Source organism: Loxodonta africana, chromosome 20 (genome assembly GCF_030014295.1).
Source record: "Loxodonta africana isolate mLoxAfr1 chromosome 20, mLoxAfr1.hap2, whole genome shotgun sequence".
NCBI classification, from domain to species: domain Eukaryota; kingdom Metazoa; phylum Chordata; class Mammalia; order Proboscidea; family Elephantidae; genus Loxodonta; species Loxodonta africana.
In genome coordinates, this window is record NC_087361.1 from 80,271,339 (window position 1) to 80,290,728 (window position 19,390).

The window sequence follows — 19,390 nt, forward strand, 5'->3', positions numbered from 1 at the left end:
CATCAACTAGTAGCCTAAACTAATACGCTTGCCTGAAGTAGTAGCCTTCACTTGTACCTTGCCTTCCTAGTAGCCTTAACTAGTACCCGTCCATTAACTAGTACTCTTAACTAGTACAGTGGCCCTAACTAGTAGCCCGAACTAGTCCCCTTGCCTTAGGTAGTCCCTTTTCCAAACTAGTACCCTTCTTGAGTACCCCTTTTTTTATGGAGTAGGGTATGGTCCAGTAGGGTGTCATAAGGTAGGGTAGCATACGGTAGAACAGAGAAAACAGAATCCAATAGAATAGAAGAGGATAAGTCAGGATAGCTTAGTTTCGTGTAGGGTATGGTAGAGTAGCATAGGATGGAATAGAGAAAAGAGAAAACGAGAATCCAATACAACAGAATCGAAAAGAAGAGACTAGATGAGGAAAGACTAGGGCGGGATAGGGTTCTGTCGAATAGAAGAGCGTAGAATGGTGTGGAATGGAGTCAAATGCAGTCAAACCGAGATGAATAGACTAGAAAAGAGTCGAATAGAGCGGAATAGCACCGAATAGGGACGTATAGGGCTGAGTCGAGCCCAATCGAGCCCAATCGAGCCCGATCAAGTCAAATCGACCAGATTCGAGCTGAATGGAGCTGAATGGAGCTGGAATGAGCCAAATAGAGACACAGAAAATGAGCCAAGCTAGATCGAGCCAAATCGCACCTAATCACACCCTATTGCATCGAATCTCGTCGAAGTCCATCCAATCCCACCAAAACCCATTGAATCTCATGAAATCTCACCGAATCCCGTCCAATTGTGTCCAATCGGGTCGAATCGAATGCAATCGAATTCAATAGAACAGCTTAGAGTAGTGTAGGTTAGGCTGGGATTCAATAGGGTAGGGCACAGAGGAATAGACTAGAGAAGCATAGAGTAGAAGAGAAGAGAATACAAAGAGTAGAATGGAGTAGAGTGGAGTAGAATAGTCAGAGTCGAGTAGTGCAGAATAGAGATGAATAGATCCAATTCGAGCTGAATCGAGTCGAATGGAGAGGAAATGAGACAAATCTCCATGAATCGAATAGATTAGAGTAGAGTAGGGTGGGGGAGAAGAGAATAGAATAGTGTAGAATGGAGTCGAACAGAGTAGAATGGTGTGGAATGGAGTCGAATGGAGCCAAATAGAGACGAATAAAGTAGAAAAGAGTTGAATAGAGCCGAACAGGGCCGGATAAGTTTGGGTCGAGCCTAATGATGCTGAATCGAGCAGAATCGAGCCAAATTGACCCGATTCAAGCCAAATCGAGCTAAATCAAGCCAATTCAAGCCTAATCCCATGGAATCGCCTTGAAAGGCATTGAATCGAATCGATTAGAGTAGAGGAGGGTAGAGTAGGAGGGGTTAGACTAAAACAGAACAGAACACAAGAGAAAGAATCGAATAGAATGAAGTAGAGACGAGTACAGTAGAATAGAGTCCAATAGAGTTGAATAGAGCCAAAGAGAGCTGAATGCAGCCGAATCCACCAAATTCGAGGTGAATCGAGAAGAATCATGTCGAATCGCGTTGAAAAGTGTCGAATCCAATCCAATAGTTTAGTGTAGGGCAGGTAAGATGAGGGTAGGGTAGGGTAGAAAAGAATAGATTAGAATAGACCAGAAAGAATAGAGAAGAGTAGACTAGAGTCAAATCGAGTCAAATCCTGCCGAAAAGAGCCGAATAGAGAGGAAAAGGGCCAAGTCCAACCGAATCGAGTTGAATTCGCACAAAAAGGAGCTGATTCGAGCCGATAGGACCTGAATCAGGTCGAATCCCGTTCAAGTCTGTTGAATAGAATAGAACAGATTGCAGTAGGCTAAGTTAGAGTAGGGTAGGATAGACCAAAATGCAGTAGAAGAGAACAGGATAGAAGAGAGCTGAAAGACTAGAATAGGGTCGAGTAGTGCAGAGTCTAGAAGAATAGAGTTGAATATTGCCGACTAGAGCAAAATAGAGCCCAAAAGACCCAACGTGATAGAAATCAAGATGAATGGCGCCGAATCCCGCGGAATCATGCTGGATCGCGTCGAATCCCGTTGAATTGCATTGAATCCCATCCATTCAAGTCCAATCCAATCGAATCGATTAGAATAGACTAGAGAAGGGTAGAGTACAAGACAATAGAATAGAGAAGAATACAGTCGGATGGAGTAGAATGGTGTAGAATGGAGTTGAAAAGAGATAATAGAGTTGAGTAGACTCATAGAGCCATATAGAGTTGAATAGAGCCTATTCAAGCTGAATAGAACTGACCAGGGTGAAATGGAGCCGATTAGAACTGAATCGAACCGATGAGAGCCCAAGAGGGATGAATGGAGTGCAACGGAGCCGATTGGAGCCGAATCGCATCGAAATGCGTGGAATCGAATCCAGTGGAATAGATTAGAGTAGGGTTGGTTAAAATAGAGTAGAAGAGAATTGAACACAGTAAAAGAGAATAAAAGGAATACAAGAGAATCGAGTCCAAAAGGTTAGAGCAGAGCAGAATAGTGTAGAGTAGAACAGAGTCGAATAGAGTCGAAGCGAGCCAAATGGAGAAGAAACAAGGCAAATCGCGTTGAATCCCCTCGAACCAATTCCAGTCAATTAGGGTAGGGTAGAGTAAAATAGTGTTGAGTGGAGTAGAATGCTGTGCAACGCAATCGAATGGAGTCGAAAGGAGTCGAAAAGAGCCGAATAGTGCTGAAGAGGGCCGAAGAGGGCCGAATCGAGCTGAATTGAGCCAAATCCAGTAAATCGAGCCTAATGGAGCCGAATTGAGCCTAATCCAGTTGAATCGACACTCTTCGAGCCAAATGGAGCCGAATGGACATGAATCGAACCAATTCGACCTGAATCGTGTCCAAATTCATGGAATCGAATTGAACAGATTAGAGTAGGGGAGGTTCGGGTATGGCAGGGTGGAATAGAGTAGAGTAGCATAGAATAAAACAGAAGAGACTAGAAGAGAACAGAACAATACAGAACGAATACAGAAAATAGTAGGCTAGAGTAGCGTAGAGGGAAACAGAGTAGAGTAGAATAGATTCGAACGGAGCTAAATAGAGCCAAACTGAGCCGAATCGTGTCCAAATGGGTTGAATCCAATCCAATCCAATGGATTAGAATAGAGTAGAGTTGGGTAGCATAGGGTAGGGTAGAATAGAGTAGAATAGAAGAGAACAGCATAGGAAGAAGAAAGAAAATAGAGAAGAGTAGACTAGAGTACGATAGAGTAGGCTCGTGTATAATAGGGTAGACTCGAATACAGCTGAATAGAGCCGAATGGAGTCGAAATGAGAGGAATCACGTCTAATCGATTCGAGTAAATTAGAGTGGTGTAGGCTAGAGTAGAGCAGAATAGTGTAGAATGGTGTGGAATAAATAGAATGGAGTAGAATGGAGTCAAATAGAGACAAAAAGAGTAGAGAAGAGTCGAATAGAGCAGAATAGGGCCGAAAGAGGCGGAATTGAGCAGAATCGAAGCAATTCAAGCCAAACGAACCGAATAGAGCCAAACGGAATAGAATCGAGCTGATTCAAGCTTAATCACGTCGAATCCCGTTCAATGCATCCAATGCAATCCAAACGTCTAGATTAGAGAAGGGGAGAGGAGGGTGGAATAGAATAGAGTAGAGTAGACTAGAAGAGATTAGAACAGAATAGAAGGAATAGAATAGAGTAGAAAAGAGTAGGGTCGAATAGACTCGAATAGAGTCGATTAGAGACGAATAGGCCAAATAGAGACGAATAGAGAAAACAGAGCTGAATGGAGCCGAATAGAGACGTAAAGGAGCCATACAGAGCCGATTCGCACCTAATCGAGCTGAATCAAGCAGAATCACGCCGACTGGCACTGAATAGCGTCGAATCACATCGAATCACGTCGAATCGCATCAAATCACATCGTTTTGTGTCGGACCGGGTCGAATCGCTTCGTATCGCATCGGATTGCATCGAATGTCGTCGAATCACGACGAATCACGCCCCATCACGTCCAATAACTTCGAATTGCGTCCAATCTCCTAGAATTCTGCTGAATCACGTCGAATCGTATGGAATCTCGCCTAATCTCTTTGAATCCCGTCAAATGCCTTCGGACCTTGTCGAATCCCGTCAAATCCTGTCCAATCGCGTCGAAGTGAATCGAATTGAATCAAATAGATTCAAGTAGGGTGGGTTTGGGTGCGGTGCAGTAGGGTTGGGTAGGGCAGGATAGAACAGAGTCCAACAGAATAGGAGAGAACAGAACAGAAGAGAAAGAATCCAGCAGAATAGAATAGAGTAGAAAAGAGTCAGATAGTGCAGAACATAGCCGAATTGAGGCGAATGGAGACAAAACAAGATGAATCGCGTTGAATCGCTTCGAATCGGGTCAAATCGAATCCATTCGAATAGATTAGGGTAGGGAAGGGTAGACGAGAATAGAGGAGAATAGTGCAGAATGGTGTGGAATGGATTAGAACGGAGCCGACTAGAGACGAATAGAGTAGAAAAGAGTCGAATAGAGCATAGTTGGGCCGAATAGGGCCAAAGAGGGCCTAATCGAGCAGAATCCAGCAGAATCGATGCCATTGGAGCTGAATGGAGCCAAATGGAGCCCAATCGAACCGACTCGAAGCGAATTGACCTGATTCAAGCCTAATCGGGTCGAATGGCGTGAAAATGCGATGACTCGAACAGAATCAAAGATTAGAGAAGGGGAGGGGAGCGGCTGGGAGGGTAGAACAGAATAGAATAGAACAGTACATAATAGAAGGAAGAGAAGATAGCACAGTACGGTAGAGCAGAGAAGAGTAGAGTCGAATAGAGTGAAATAGTGCAGAATAGAGCTGAATAGAGCCAATTCTAGCCGAATCGAGCCCAATGGAAACAAAACGTGATGAATCGCGTCGAATAGCGTCCAATCGAATCCATTAGAATAGATTAGAGTAGGGTAGGGTAGGGTAGAACAGAATAGAGTAGAATGGAGTCGAATGGAGTTGCATAGAGAAAACTAGAGTAGAAAAGAGTCGAATCGAGCCGAATAAGGCTGAACCAAGTCGAATTGAGTTGAAACAAGCTGAATCAAAGCGATTCAAGCTGAATCGAGCTGATGGTGCCGAATGAGCCGATTCAAGCCTCATCGCATCCAATCACATTGAAATGCTTTGAATCGAATCCAATTGAATAGATTCGAAAAGGTTAGGGTAGGGTGGTTTTTGCTAGGGTAGACTAGGGTAGACGAAAGTAGACTAGAGTAGAGTAGACAAGAGAAGTCTAGACTAGTAGCCTAGACAAGACAGCTGGACTAGTCAGACTAGTGGTATAGATCAGTAGGCTAGACAACTAGCCTTGAAGAGTACCCTTGGCCTGACAAGTACCCTAAATTCTGAATCTGAACTAGTCCCCTTGCCTTAACTAGTATCCTGAACTAGTAGCCTTGTCTGAACTAGTACCCTTAACTAGTAGCCTTGCCTTAAGTAATAGTCTTAATGTCTGCCCTTGCCTTACCAGTACCCTGAACTAGTAGCCCTGCCTTAACTAGTACCCTGGCCTTCACCAGTAGCCTTCACTAGTACCCTGGCCTTCCCTAGTAGCCTTGCCTCAACTAGTACCCTTCACTAGTACCCTCGCATGAACTAGTTGTCTTAACTAGTACCTGGCCTTCTCAGTCCCCATAAGTCCTACCCTGGCCTTAACCAGCTGCCTTAACTGGTACCCTGGTCTTAACTCGTAGTATTCACTTGTACCCTTGAATCCACTGGTAGCCTAAACTAGTCGTCTTGCCTTAAGTAGTAGCCTTCACTTGGACCTTGCCTGAACTAGTATCCTTAACTAGTACCTGTGCCTTAAGTAGTACTCTGAACTAGTACAGTGGCCATAACGAGTAGCCTGAACTAGTAGCCTTGTCTGAATTAGTACCCTGAACTTGTAGACTTGCTTTAAGTAATAGTCTTAACATCTGCCCTTGCCTTACTAGTACCCTTAACTAGTGGCCAAGCTTTCCCTACTACCCCTAACTAGTAGCCTTGCCTTAACTAGTACCCTTGCCTTAACCAGTTGCCTTAACTAGGACCCTGGCCTTAACTAGAAATATCAACTTGTAAACTTGCATCAAAGAGTAGCCTTAACTAGTACTCTTGCCTTAAGTAGTGGGCTGAACTAGTACTCGTGCCTTAGCTAGTACTCTTAACTAGTATAGTGCCCCTAACTCGTATCCTGAACTAGTAGCCTTCTCTTAACTAGTACCCTTATCTAGTAGCCTTGCCTTCACTGGTACCCTGGCCTTCTCCAGTAGCCTTAACTCAGACCCTGGCCTTCACTGGCAGCCTTAAGTAGTACCCTTAACTAGTACCCTCGCATTCACTAGTAGTCTGAACTAGCACTATGGCCGTATCAGTACCCAGAACTACTACCCTTGCCGTAACCAGTTGCCTTAAGTAGTACCCTGGCCTTAACTAGTAGTATTCACTTGTATTCTTGCATCAACTAGTAGCCTTAACTAGGACTCTTGCCTTAAGCAGTGGCCTGAATTTGTACCTTGCCTTAACTAGCAGCCTTAACTAGCACCCGTGCCTTTACTAGTACTCTTAACTAGTACAGTGCCCCTAACTAGTCTCCTGAACTGGTAGCCTTGTCCTAACTAGTACCCTTAACCAGGAGCCTTGCCTTAAGGAATAGTCTTAATGGCTACCCTTGCCTCAACAAGTCCCCTTCACTAGTACCCTTGCATTAACTAGTAGCCTGGCCTTATCGGTACCCATAACTACTACCCTTGCCTTAACCAGTTGCCTTAACTAGCACCCTGGACTTAGCCAGTAGTATGAACATGTACCCTTGCATCGACTAGTAGACAACACTAGTACTCTTGCCTGAAGTAGTGGCCTAAACTCGTTCCTTGCCTTCCTAGTAGCCTTAACTAGTACTCTGAACTAGTACAGTGGCCCTAACTAGTATTCTGAACTAGAAGCCTTGTGGTAACTAGTACCCCTAACGAGTCACCTTGCCTTAAGGAACAGTCTTAACGTCTACCCTTGCCTTACTAGTCCTCTTAACTAGTAGCCAAACCTTAACTAGTACCCTGAAGTAGTAGCCTTGCATGGACTAGTAGCCCAGCCTTAACTAGAACCCTGGCCGTCACTAGGACCCTTGCCTCAACTAGTACCCTGGCATTAACTAGTAGTCTTAACTAGTACCCTGGCCTTATCGCTACCCATAGCTACTACCCTTGCCTTGACCAGTTGCCTTAACTAGTACCCGGGCCTTAATTAGTAGTATGAACTTGTACCCTTGCATCAACTAGTAGCCTAAACTAATACGCTTGCCTGAAGTAGTAGCCTTCACTTGTACCTTGCCTTCCTAGTAGCCTTAACTAGTACCCGTCCATTAACTAGTACTCTTAACTAGTACAGTGGCCCTAACTAGTAGCCCGAACTAGTCCCCTTGCCTTAGGTAGTCCCTTTTCCAAACTAGTACCCTTCTTGAGTACCCCTTTTTTTATGGAGTAGGGTATGGTCCAGTAGGGTGTCATAAGGTAGGGTAGCATACGGTAGAACAGAGAAAACAGAATCCAATAGAATAGAAGAGGATAAGTCAGGATAGCTTAGTTTCGTGTAGGGTATGGTAGAGTAGCATAGGATGGAATAGAGAAAAGAGAAAACGAGAATCCAATACAACAGAATCGAAAAGAACAGACTAGATGAGGAAAGACTAGGGCGGGATAGGGTTCTGTCGAATAGAAGAGCGTAGAATGGTGTGGAATGGAGTCAAATGCAGTCAAACCGAGATGAATAGACTAGAAAAGAGTCGAATAGAGCGGAATAGCACCGAATAGGGACGTATAGGGCTGAGTCGAGCCCAATCGAGCCCAATCGAGCCCGATCAAGTCAAATCGACCAGATTCGAGCTGAATGGAGCTGAATGGAGCTGGAATGAGCCAAATAGAGACACAGAAAATGAGCCAAGCTAGATCGAGCCAAATCGCACCTAATCACATCCTATTGCATCGAATCTCGTCGAAGTCCATCCAATCCCACCAAAACCCATTGAATCTCATGAAATCTCACCGAATCCCGTCCAATTGTGTCCAATCGGGTCGAATCGAATGCAATCGAATTCAATAGAACAGCTTAGAGTAGTGTAGGTTAGGCTGGGATTCAATAGGGTAGGGCACAGAGGAATAGACTAGAGAAGCATAGAGTAGAAGAGAAGAGAATACAAAGAGTAGAATGGAGTAGAGTGGAGTAGAATAGTCAGAGTCGAGTAGTGCAGAATAGAGATGAATAGATCCAATTCGAGCTGAATCGAGTCGAATGGAGAGGAAATGAGACAAATCTCCATGAATCGAATAGATTAGAGTAGAGTAGGGTGGGGGAGAAGAGAATAGAATAGTGTAGAATGGAGTCGAACAGAGTAGAATGGTGTGGAATGGAGTCGAATGGAGCCAAATAGAGACGAATAAAGTAGAAAAGAGTTGAATAGAGCTGAACAGGGCCGGATAAGTTTGGGTCGAGCCTAATGATGCTGAATCGAGCAGAATCGAGCCAAATTGACCCGATTCAAGCCAAATCGAGCTAAATCAAGCCAATTCAAGCCTAATCCCATGGAATCGCCTTGAAAGGCATTGAATCGAATCGATTAGAGTAGAGGAGGGTAGAGTAGGAGGGGTTAGACTAAAACAGAACAGAACACAAGAGAAAGAATCGAATAGAATGAAGTAGAGACGAGTACAGTAGAATAGAGTCCAATAGAGTTGAATAGAGCCAAAGAGAGCTGAATGCAGCCGAATCCACCAAATTCGAGGTGAATCGAGAAGAATCATGTCGAATCGCGTTGAAAAGTGTCGAATCCAATCCAATAGTTTAGTGTAGGGCAGGTAAGATGAGGGTAGGGTAGGGTAGAAAAGAATAGATTAGAATAGACCAGAAAGAATAGAGAAGAGTAGACTAGAGTCAAATCGAGTCAAATCCTGCCGAAAAGAGCCGAATAGAGAGGAAAAGGGCCAAGTCCAACCGAATCGAGTTGAATTCGCACAAAAAGGAGCTGATTCGAGCCGATAGGACCTGAATCAGGTCGAATCCCGTTCAAGTCTGTTGAATAGAATAGAACAGATTGCAGTAGGCTAAGTTAGAGTAGGGTAGGATAGACCAAAATGCAGTAGAACAGAACAGGATAGAAGAGAGCTGAAAGACTAGAATAGGGTCGAGTAGTGCAGAGTCTAGAAGAATAGAGTTGAATATTGCCGACTAGAGCAAAATAGAGCCCAAAAGACCCAACGTGATAGAAATCAAGATGAATGGCGCCGAATCCCGCGGAATCATGCTGGATCGCGTCGAATCCCGTTGAATTGCATTGAATCCCATCCATTCAAGTCCAATCCAATCGAATCGATTAGAATAGACTAGAGAAGGGTAGAGTACAAGACAATAGAATAGAGAAGAATACAGTCGGATGGAGTAGAATGGTGTAGAATGGAGTTGAAAAGAGATAATAGAGTTGAGTAGACTCATAGAGCCATATAGAGTTGAATAGAGCCTATTCAAGCTGAATAGAACTGACCAGGGCGAAATGGAGCCGATTAGAACTGAATCGAACCGATGAGAGCCCAAGAGGGATGAATGGAGTGCAACGGAGCCGATTGGAGCCGAATCGCATCGAAATGCGTGGAATCGAATCCAGTGGAATAGATTAGAGTAGGGTTGGTTAAAATAGAGTAGAAGAGAATTGAACACAGTAAAAGAGAATAAAAGGAATACAAGAGAATCGAGTCCAAAAGGTTAGAGCAGAGCAGAATAGTGTAGAGTAGAACAGAGTCGAATAGAGTCGAAGCGAGCCAAATGGAGAAGAAACAAGGCAAATCGCGTTGAATCCCCTCGAACCAATTCCAGTCAATTAGGGTAGGGTAGAGTAAAATAGTGTTGAGTGGAGTAGAATGCTGTGCAACGCAATCGAATGGAGTCGAAAGGAGTCGAAAAGAGCCGAATAGAGCCGAATAGTGCTGAAGAGGGCCGAAGAGGGCCGAATCGAGCTGAATTGAGCTGAATTGAGCCAAATCCAGTAAATCGAGCCTAATGGAGCCGAATTGAGCCTAATCCAGTTGAATCGACACTCTTCGAGCCAAATGGAGCCGAATGGACATGAATCGAACCAATTCGACCTGAATCGTGTCCAAATTCATGGAATCGAATTGAACAGATTAGAGTAGGGGAGGTTCGGGTATGGCAGGGTGGAATAGAGTAGAGTAGCATAGAATAAAACAGAAGAGACTAGAAGAGAACAGAACAATACAGAACGAATACAGAAAATAGTAGGCTAGAGTAGCGTAGAGGGAAACAGAGTAGAGTAGAATAGATTCGAACGGAGCTAAATAGAGCCAAACTGAGCCGAATCGTGTCCAAATGGGTTGAATCCAATCCAATCCAATGGATTAGAATAGAGTAGAGTTGGGTAGCATAGGGTAGGGTAGAATAGAGTAGAAAAGAAGAGAACAGCATAGGAAGAAGAAAGAAAATAGAGAAGAGTAGACTAGAGTACGATAGAGTAGGCTCGTGTATAATAGGGTAGACTCGAATACAGCTGAATAGAGCCGAATGGAGTCGAAATGAGAGGAATCACGTCTAATCGATTCGAGTAAATTAGAGTGGTGTAGGCTAGAGTAGAGCAGAATAGTGTAGAATGGTGTGGAATAAATAGAATGGAGTAGAATGGAGTCAAATAGAGACAAAAAGAGTAGAGAAGAGTCGAATAGAGCAGAATAGGGCCGAAAGAGGTGGAATTGAGCAGAATCGAAGCAATTCAAGCCAAACGAACCGAATAGAGCCAAACGGAATAGAATCGAGCTGATTCAAGCTTAATCACGTCGAATCCCGTTCAATGCATCCAATGCAATCCAAACGTCTAGATTAGAGAAGGGGAGAGGAGGGTGGAATAGAATAGAGTAGAGTAGACTAGAAGAGATTAGAACAGAATAGAAGGAATAGAATAGAGTAGAAAAGAGTAGGGTCGAATAGACTCGAATAGAGTCGATTAGAGACGAATAGGCCAAATAGAGACGAATAGAGAAAACAGAGCTGAATGGATCCGAATAGAGACGTAAAGGAGCCATATAGAGCCGATTCGCACCTAATCGAGCTGAATCAAGCAGAATCACGCCGACTGGCACTGAATAGCGTCGAATCACATCGAATCACGTCGAATCGCATCAAATCACATCGTTTTGTGTCGGACCGGGTCGAATCGCTTCGTATCGCATCGGATTGCATCGAATGTCGTCGAATCACGACGAATCACGCCCCATCACGTCCAATAACTTCGAATTGCGTCCAATCTCCTAGAATTCTGCTGAATCACGTCGAATCGTATGGAATCTCGCCTAATCTCTTTGAATCCCGTCAAATGCCTTCGGACCTTGTCGAATCCCGTCAAATCCTGTCCAATCGCGTCGAAGTGAATCGAATTGAATCAAATAGATTCAAGTAGGGTGGGTTTGGGTGCGGTGCAGTAGGGTTGGGTAGGGCAGGATAGAACAGAGTCCAACAGAATAGGAGAGAACAGAACAGAAGAGAAAGAATCCAGCAGAATAGAATAGAGTAGGAAAGAGTCAGATAGTGCAGAACATAGCCGAATTGAGGCGAATGGAGACAAAACAAGATGAATCGCGTTGAATCGCTTCGAATCGGGTCAAATCGAATCCATTCGAATAGATTAGGGTAGGGAAGGGTAGACGAGAATAGAGGAGAATAGTGCAGAATGGTGTGGAATGGATTAGAACGGAGCCGACTCGAGACGAATAGAGTAGAAAAGAGTCGAATAGAGCATAGTTGGGCCGAATAGGGCCAAAGAGGGCCTAATCGAGCAGAATCCAGCAGAATCGATGCCATTGGAGCTGAATGGAGCCAAATGGAGCCCAATCGAACCGACTCGAAGCGAATTGACCTGATTCAAGCCTAATCGGGTCGAATGGCGTGAAAATGCGATGACTCGAACAGAATCAAAGATTAGAGAAGGGGAGGGGAGCGGCTGGGAGGGTAGAACAGAATAGAATAGAACAGTACATAATAGAAGGAAGAGAAGATAGCACAGTACGGTAGAGCAGAGAAGAGTAGAGTCGAATAGAGTGAAATAGTGCAGAATAGAGCTGAATAGAGCCAATTCTAGCCGAATCGAGCCCAATGGAAACAAAACGTGATGAATCGCGTCGAATAGCGTCCCATCGAATCCATTAGAATAGATTAGAGTAGGGTAGGGTAGAACAGAATAGAGTAGAATGGAGTCGAATGGAGTTGCATAGAGAAAACTAGAGTAGAAAAGAGTCGAATCGAGCCGAATAAGGCTGAACCAAGTCGAATTGAGTTGAAACAAGCTGAATCAAAGCGATTCAAGCTGAATCGAGCTGATGGTGCCGAATGAGCCGATTCAAGCCTCATCGCATCCAATCACATTGAAATGCTTTGAATCGAATCCAATTGAATAGATTCGAAAAGGTTAGGGTAGGGTGGTTTTTGCTAGGGTAGACTAGGGTAGACGAAAGTAGACTAGAGTAGAGTAGACAAGAGAAGTCTAGACTAGTAGCCTAGACAAGACAGCTGGACTAGTCAGACTAGTGGTATAGATCAGTAGGCTAGACAACTAGCCTTGAAGAGTACCCTTGGCCTGACAAGTACCCTAAATTCTGAATCTGAACTAGTCCCCTTGCCTTAACTAGTATCCTGAACTAGTAGCCTTGTCTGAACTAGTACCCTTAACTAGTAGCCTTGCCTTAAGTAATAGTCTTAATGTCTGCCCTTGCCTTACCAGTACCCTGAACTAGTAGCCCTGCCTTAACTAGTACCCTGGCCTTCACCAGTAGCCTTCACTAGTACCCTGGCCTTCACTAGTAGCCTTGCCTCAACTAGTACCCTTCACTAGTACCCTCGCATGAACTAGTTGTCTTAACTAGTACCTGGCCTTCTCAGTCCCCATAAGTCCTACCCTGGCCTTAACCAGCTGCCTTAACTGGTACCCTGGTCTTAACTCGTAGTATTCACTTGTACCCTTGAATCCACTGGTAGCCTAAACTAGTCGTCTTGCCTTAAGTAGTAGCCTTCACTTGGACCTTGCCTGAACTAGTATCCTTAACTAGTACCTGTGCCTTAAGTAGTACTCTGAACTAGTACAGTGGCCATAACGAGTAGCCTGAACTAGTAGCCTTGTCTGAATTAGTACCCTGAACTTGTAGACTTGCTTTAAGTAATAGTCTTAACATCTGCCCTTGCCTTACTAGTACCCTTAACTAGTGGCCAAGCTTTCCCTACTACCCCTAACTAGTAGCCTTGCCTTAACTAGTACCCTTGCCTTAACCAGTTGCCTTAACTAGGACCCTGGCCTTAACTAGAAATATCAACTTGTAAACTTGCATCAAAGAGTAGCCTTAACTAGTACTCTTGCCTTAAGTAGTGGGCTGAACTAGTACTCGTGCCTTAGCTAGTACTCTTAACTAGTATAGTGCCCCTAACTCGTATCCTGAACTAGTAGCCTTCTCTTAACTAGTACCCTTATCTAGTAGCCTTGCCTTCACTGGTACCCTGGCCTTCTCCAGTAGCCTTAACTCAGACCCTGGCCTTCACTGGCAGCCTTAAGTAGTACCCTTAACTAGTACCCTCGCATTCACTAGTAGTCTGAACTAGCACTATGGCCGTATCAGTACCCAGAACTACTACCCTTGCCGTAACCAGTTGCCTTAAGTAGTACCCTGGCCTTAACTAGTAGTATTCACTTGTATTCTTGCATCAACTAGTAGCCTTAACTAGGACTCTTGCCTTAAGCAGTGGCCTGAATTTGTACCTTGCCTTAACTAGCAGCCTTAACTAGCACCCGTGCCTTTACTAGTACTCTTAACTAGTACAGTGCCCCTAACTAGTCTCCTGAACTGGTAGCCTTGTCCTAACTAGTACCCTTAACCAGGAGCCTTGCCTTAAGGAATAGTCTTAATGGCTACCCTTGCCTCAACAAGTCCCCTTCACTAGTACCCTTGCATTAACTAGTAGCCTGGCCTTATCGGTACCCATAACTACTACCCTTGCCTTAACCAGTTGCCTTAACTAGCACCCTGGACTTAGCCAGTAGTATGAACATGTACCCTTGCATCGACTAGTAGACAACACTAGTACTCTTGCCTGAAGTAGTGGCCTAAACTCGTTCCTTGCCTTCCTAGTAGCCTTAACTAGTACTCTGAACTAGTACAGTGGCCCTAACTAGTATTCTGAACTAGAAGCCTTGTGGTAACTAGTACCCCTAACGAGTCACCTTGCCTTAAGGAACAGTCTTAACGTCTACCCTTGCCTTACTAGTCCTCTTAACTAGTAGCCAAACCTTAACTAGTACCCTGAAGTAGTAGCCTTGCATGGACTAGTAGCCCAGCCTTAACTAGAACCCTGGCCGTCACTAGGACCCTTGCCTCAACTAGTACCCTGGCATTAACTAGTAGTCTTAACTAGTACCCTGGCCTTATCGCTACCCATAGCTACTACCCTTGCCTTGACCAGTTGCCTTAACTAGTACCCGGGCCTTAATTAGTAGTATGAACTTGTACCCTTGCATCAACTAGTAGCCTAAACTAATACACTTGCCTGAAGTAGTAGCCTTCACTTGTACCTTGCCTTCCTAGTAGCCTTAACTAGTACCCGTCCATTAACTAGTACTCTTAACTAGTACAGTGGCCCTAACTAGTAGCCCGAACTAGTCCCCTTGCCTTAGGTAGTCCCTTTTCCAAACTAGTACCCTTCTTGAGTACCCCTTTTTTTATGGAGTAGGGTATGGTCCAGTAGGGTGTCATAAGGTAGGGTAGCATACGGTAGAACAGAGAAAACAGAATCCAATAGAATAGAAGAGGATAAGTCAGGATAGCTTAGTTTCGTGTAGGGTATGGTAGAGTAGCATAGGATGGAATAGAGAAAAGAGAAAACGAGAATCCAATACAACAGAATCGAAAAGAACAGACTAGATGAGGAAAGACTAGGGCGGGATAGGGTTCTGTCGAATAGAAGAGCGTAGAATGGTGTGGAATGGAGTCAAATGCAGTCAAACCGAGATGAATAGACTAGAAAAGAGTCGAATAGAGCGGAATAGCACCGAATAGGGACGTATAGGGCTGAGTCGAGCCCAATCGAGCCCAATCGAGCCCGATCAAGTCAAATCGACCAGATTCGAGCTGAATGGAGCTGAATGGAGCTGGAATGAGCCAAATAGAGACACAGAAAATGAGCCAAGCTAGATCGAGCCAAATCGCACCTAATCACACCCTATTGCATCGAATCTCGTCGAAGTCCATCCAATCCCACCAAAACCCATTGAATCTCATGAAATCTCACCGAATCCCGTCCAATTGTGTCCAATCGGGTCGAATCGAATGCAATCGAATTCAATAGAACAGCTTAGAGTAGTGTAGGTTAGGCTGGGATTCAATAGGGTAGGGCACAGAGGAATAGACTAGAGAAGCATAGAGTAGAAGAGAAGAGAATACAAAGAGTAGAATGGAGTAGAGTGGAGTAGAATAGTCAGAGTCGAGTAGTGCAGAATAGAGATGAATAGATCCAATTCGAGCTGAATCGAGTCGAATGGAGAGGAAATGAGACAAATCTCCATGAATCGAATAGATTAGAGTAGAGTAGGGTGGGGGAGAAGAGAATAGAATAGTGTAGAATGGAGTCGAACAGAGTAGAATGGTGTGGAATGGAGTCGAATGGAGCCAAATAGAGACGAATAAAGTAGAAAAGAGTTGAATAGAGCTGAACAGGGCCGGATAAGTTTGGGTCGAGCCTAATGATGCTGAATCGAGCAGAATCGAGCCAAATTGACCCGATTCAAGCCAAATCGAGCTAAATCAAGCCAATTCAAGCCTAATCCCATGGAATCGCCTTGAAAGGCATTGAATCGAATCGATTAGAGTAGAGGAGGGTAGAGTAGGAGGGGTTAGACTAAAACAGAACAGAACACAAGAGAAAGAATCGAATAGAATGAAGTAGAGACGAGTACAGTAGAATAGAGTCCAATAGAGTTGAATAGAGCCAAAGAGAGCTGAATGCAGCCGAATCCACCAAATTCGAGGTGAATCGAGAAGAATCATGTCGAATCGCGTTGAAAAGTGTCGAATCCAATCCAATAGTTTAGTGTAGGGCAGGTAAGATGAGGGTAGGGTAGGGTAGAAAAGAATAGAATAGACCAGAAAGAATAGAGAAGAGTAGACTAGAGTCAAATCGAGTCAAATCCTGCCGAAAAGAGCCGAATAGAGAGGAAAAGGGCCAAGTCCAACCGAATCGAGTTGAATTCGCACAAAAAGGAGCTGATTCGAGCCGATAGGACCTGAATCAGGTCGAATCCCGTTCAAGTCTGTTGAATAGAATAGAACAGATTGCAGTAGGCTAAGTTAGAGTAGGGTAGGATAGACCAAAATGCAGTAGAACAGAACAGGATAGAAGAGAGCTGAAAGACTAGAATAGGGTCGAGTAGTGCAGAGTCTAGAAGAATAGAGTTGAATATTGCCGACTAGAGCAAAATAGAGCCCAAAAGACCCAACGTGATAGAAATCAAGATGAATGGCGCCGAATCCCGCGGAATCATGCTGGATCGCGTCGAATCCCGTTGAATTGCATTGAATCCCATCCATTCAAGTCCAATCCAATCGAATCGATTAGAATAGACTAGAGAAGGGTAGAGTACAAGACAATAGAATAGAGAAGAATACAGTCGGATGGAGTAGAATGGTGTAGAATGGAGTTGAAAAGAGATAATAGAGTTGAGTAGACTCATAGAGCCATATAGAGTTGAATAGAGCCTATTCAAGCTGAATAGAACTGACCAGGGCGAAATGGAGCCGATTAGAACTGAATCGAACCGATGAGAGCCCAAGAGGGATGAATGGAGTGCAACGGAGCCGATTGGAGCCGAATCGCATCGAAATGCGTGGAATCGAATCCAGTGGAATAGATTAGAGTAGGGTTGGTTAAAATAGAGTAGAAGAGAATTGAACACAGTAAAAGAGAATAAAAGGAATACAAGAGAATCGAGTCCAAAAGGTTAGAGCAGAGCAGAATAGTGTAGAGTAGAACAGAGTCGAATAGAGTCGAAGCGAGCCAAATGGAGAAGAAACAAGGCAAATCGCGTTGAATCCCCTCGAACCAATTCCAGTCAATTAGGGTAGGGTAGAGTAAAATAGTGTTGAGTGGAGTAGAATGCTGTGCAACGCAATCGAATGGAGTCGAAAGGAGTCGAAAAGAGCCGAATAGAGCCGAATAGTGCTGAAGAGGGCCGAAGAGGGCCGAATCGAGCTGAATTGAGCTGAATTGAGCCAAATCCAGTAAATCGAGCCTAATGGAGCCTAATTGAGCCTAATCCAGTTGAATCGACACTCTTCGAGCCAAATGGAGCCGAATGGACATGAATCGAACCAATTCGACCTGAATCGTGTCCAAATTCATGGAACCGAATTGAACAGATTAGAGTAGGGGAGGTTCGGGTATGGCAGGGTGGAATAGAGTAGAGTAGCATAGAATAAAACAGAAGAGACTAGAAGAGAACAGAACAATACAGAACGAATACAGAAAATAGTAGGCTAGAGTAGCGTAGAGGGAAACAGAGTAGAGTAGAATAGATTCGAACGGAGCTAAATAGAGCCAAACTGAGCCGAATCGTGTCCAAATGGGTTGAATCCAATCCAATCCAATGGATTAGAATAGAGTAGAGTTGGGTAGCATAGGGTAGGGTAGAATAGAGTAGAAAAGAAGAGAACAGCATAGGAAGAAGAAAGAAAATAGAGAAGAGTAGACTAGAGTACGATAGAGTAGGCTCGTGTATAATAGGGTAGACTCGAATACAGCTGAATAGAGCCGAATGGAGTCGAAATGAGAGGAATCACGTCTAATCGATTCGAGTAAATTAGAGTGGTGTAGGCTAGAGTAGAGCAGAATAGTGTAGAATGGTGTGGAATAAATAGAATGGAGTAGAATGGAGTCAAATAGAGACAAAAAGAGTAGAGAAGAGTCGAATAGAGCAGAATAGGGCCGAAAGAGGTGGAATTGAGCAGAATCGAAGCAATTCAAGCCAAACGAACCGAATAGAGCCAAACGGAATAGAATCGAGCTGATTCAAGCTTAATCACGTCGAATCCCGTTCAATGCATCCAATGCAATCCAAACGTCTAGATTAGAGAAGGGGAGAGGAGGGTGGAATAGAATAGAGTAGAGTAGACTAGAAGAGATTAGAACAGAATAGAAGGAATAGAATAGAGTAGAAAAGAGTAGGGTCGAATAGACTCGAATAGAGTCGATTAGAGACGAATAGGCCAAATAGAGACGAATAGAGAAAACAGAGCTGAATGGATCCGAATAGAGACGTAAAGGAGCCATATAGAGCCGATTCGCACCTAATCGAGCTGAATCAAGCAGAATCACGCCGACTGGCACTGAATAGCGTCGAATCACATCGAATCACGTCGAATCGCATCAAATCACATCGTTTTGTGTCGGACCGGGTCGAATCGCTTCGTATCGCATCGGATTGCATCGAATGTCGTCGAATCACGACGAATCACGCCCCATCACGTCCAATAACTTCGAATTGCGTCCAATCTCCTAGAATTCTGCTGAATCACGTCGAATCGTATGGAATCTCGCCTAATCTCTTTGAATCCCGTCAAATGCCTTCGGACCTTGTCGAATCCCGTCAAATCCTGTCCAATCGCGTCGAAGTGAATCGAATTGAATCAAATAGATTCAAGTAGGGTGGGTTTGGGTGCGGTGCAGTAGGGTTGGGTAGGGCAGGATAGAACAGAGTCCAACAGAATAGGAGAGAACAGAACAGAAGAGAAAGAATCCAGCAGAATAGAATAGAGTAGGAAAGAGTCAGATAGTGCAGAACATAGCCGAATTGAGGCGAATGGAGACAAAACAAGATGAATCGCGTTGAATCGCTTCGAATCGGGTCAAATCGAATCCATTCGAATAGATTAGGGTAGGGAAGGGTAGACGAGAATAGAGGAGAATAGTGCAGAATGGTGTGGAATGGATTAGAACGGAGCCGACTCGAGACGAATAGAGTAGAAAAGAGTCGAATAGAGCATAGTTGGGCCGAATAGGGCCAAAGAGGGCCTAATCGAGCAGAATCCAGCAGAATCGATGCCATTGGAGCTGAATGGAGCCAAATGGAGCCCAATCGAACCGACTCGAAGCGAATTGACCTGATTCAAGCCTAATCGGGTCGAATGGCGTGAAAATGCGATGACTCGAACAGAATCAAAGATTAGAGAAGGGGAGGGGAGCGGCTGGGAGGGTAGAACAGAATAGAATAGAACAGTACATAATAGAAGGAAGAGAAGATAGCACAGTACGGTAGAGCAGAGAAGAGTAGAGTCGAATAGAGTGAAATAGTGCAGAATAGAGCTGAA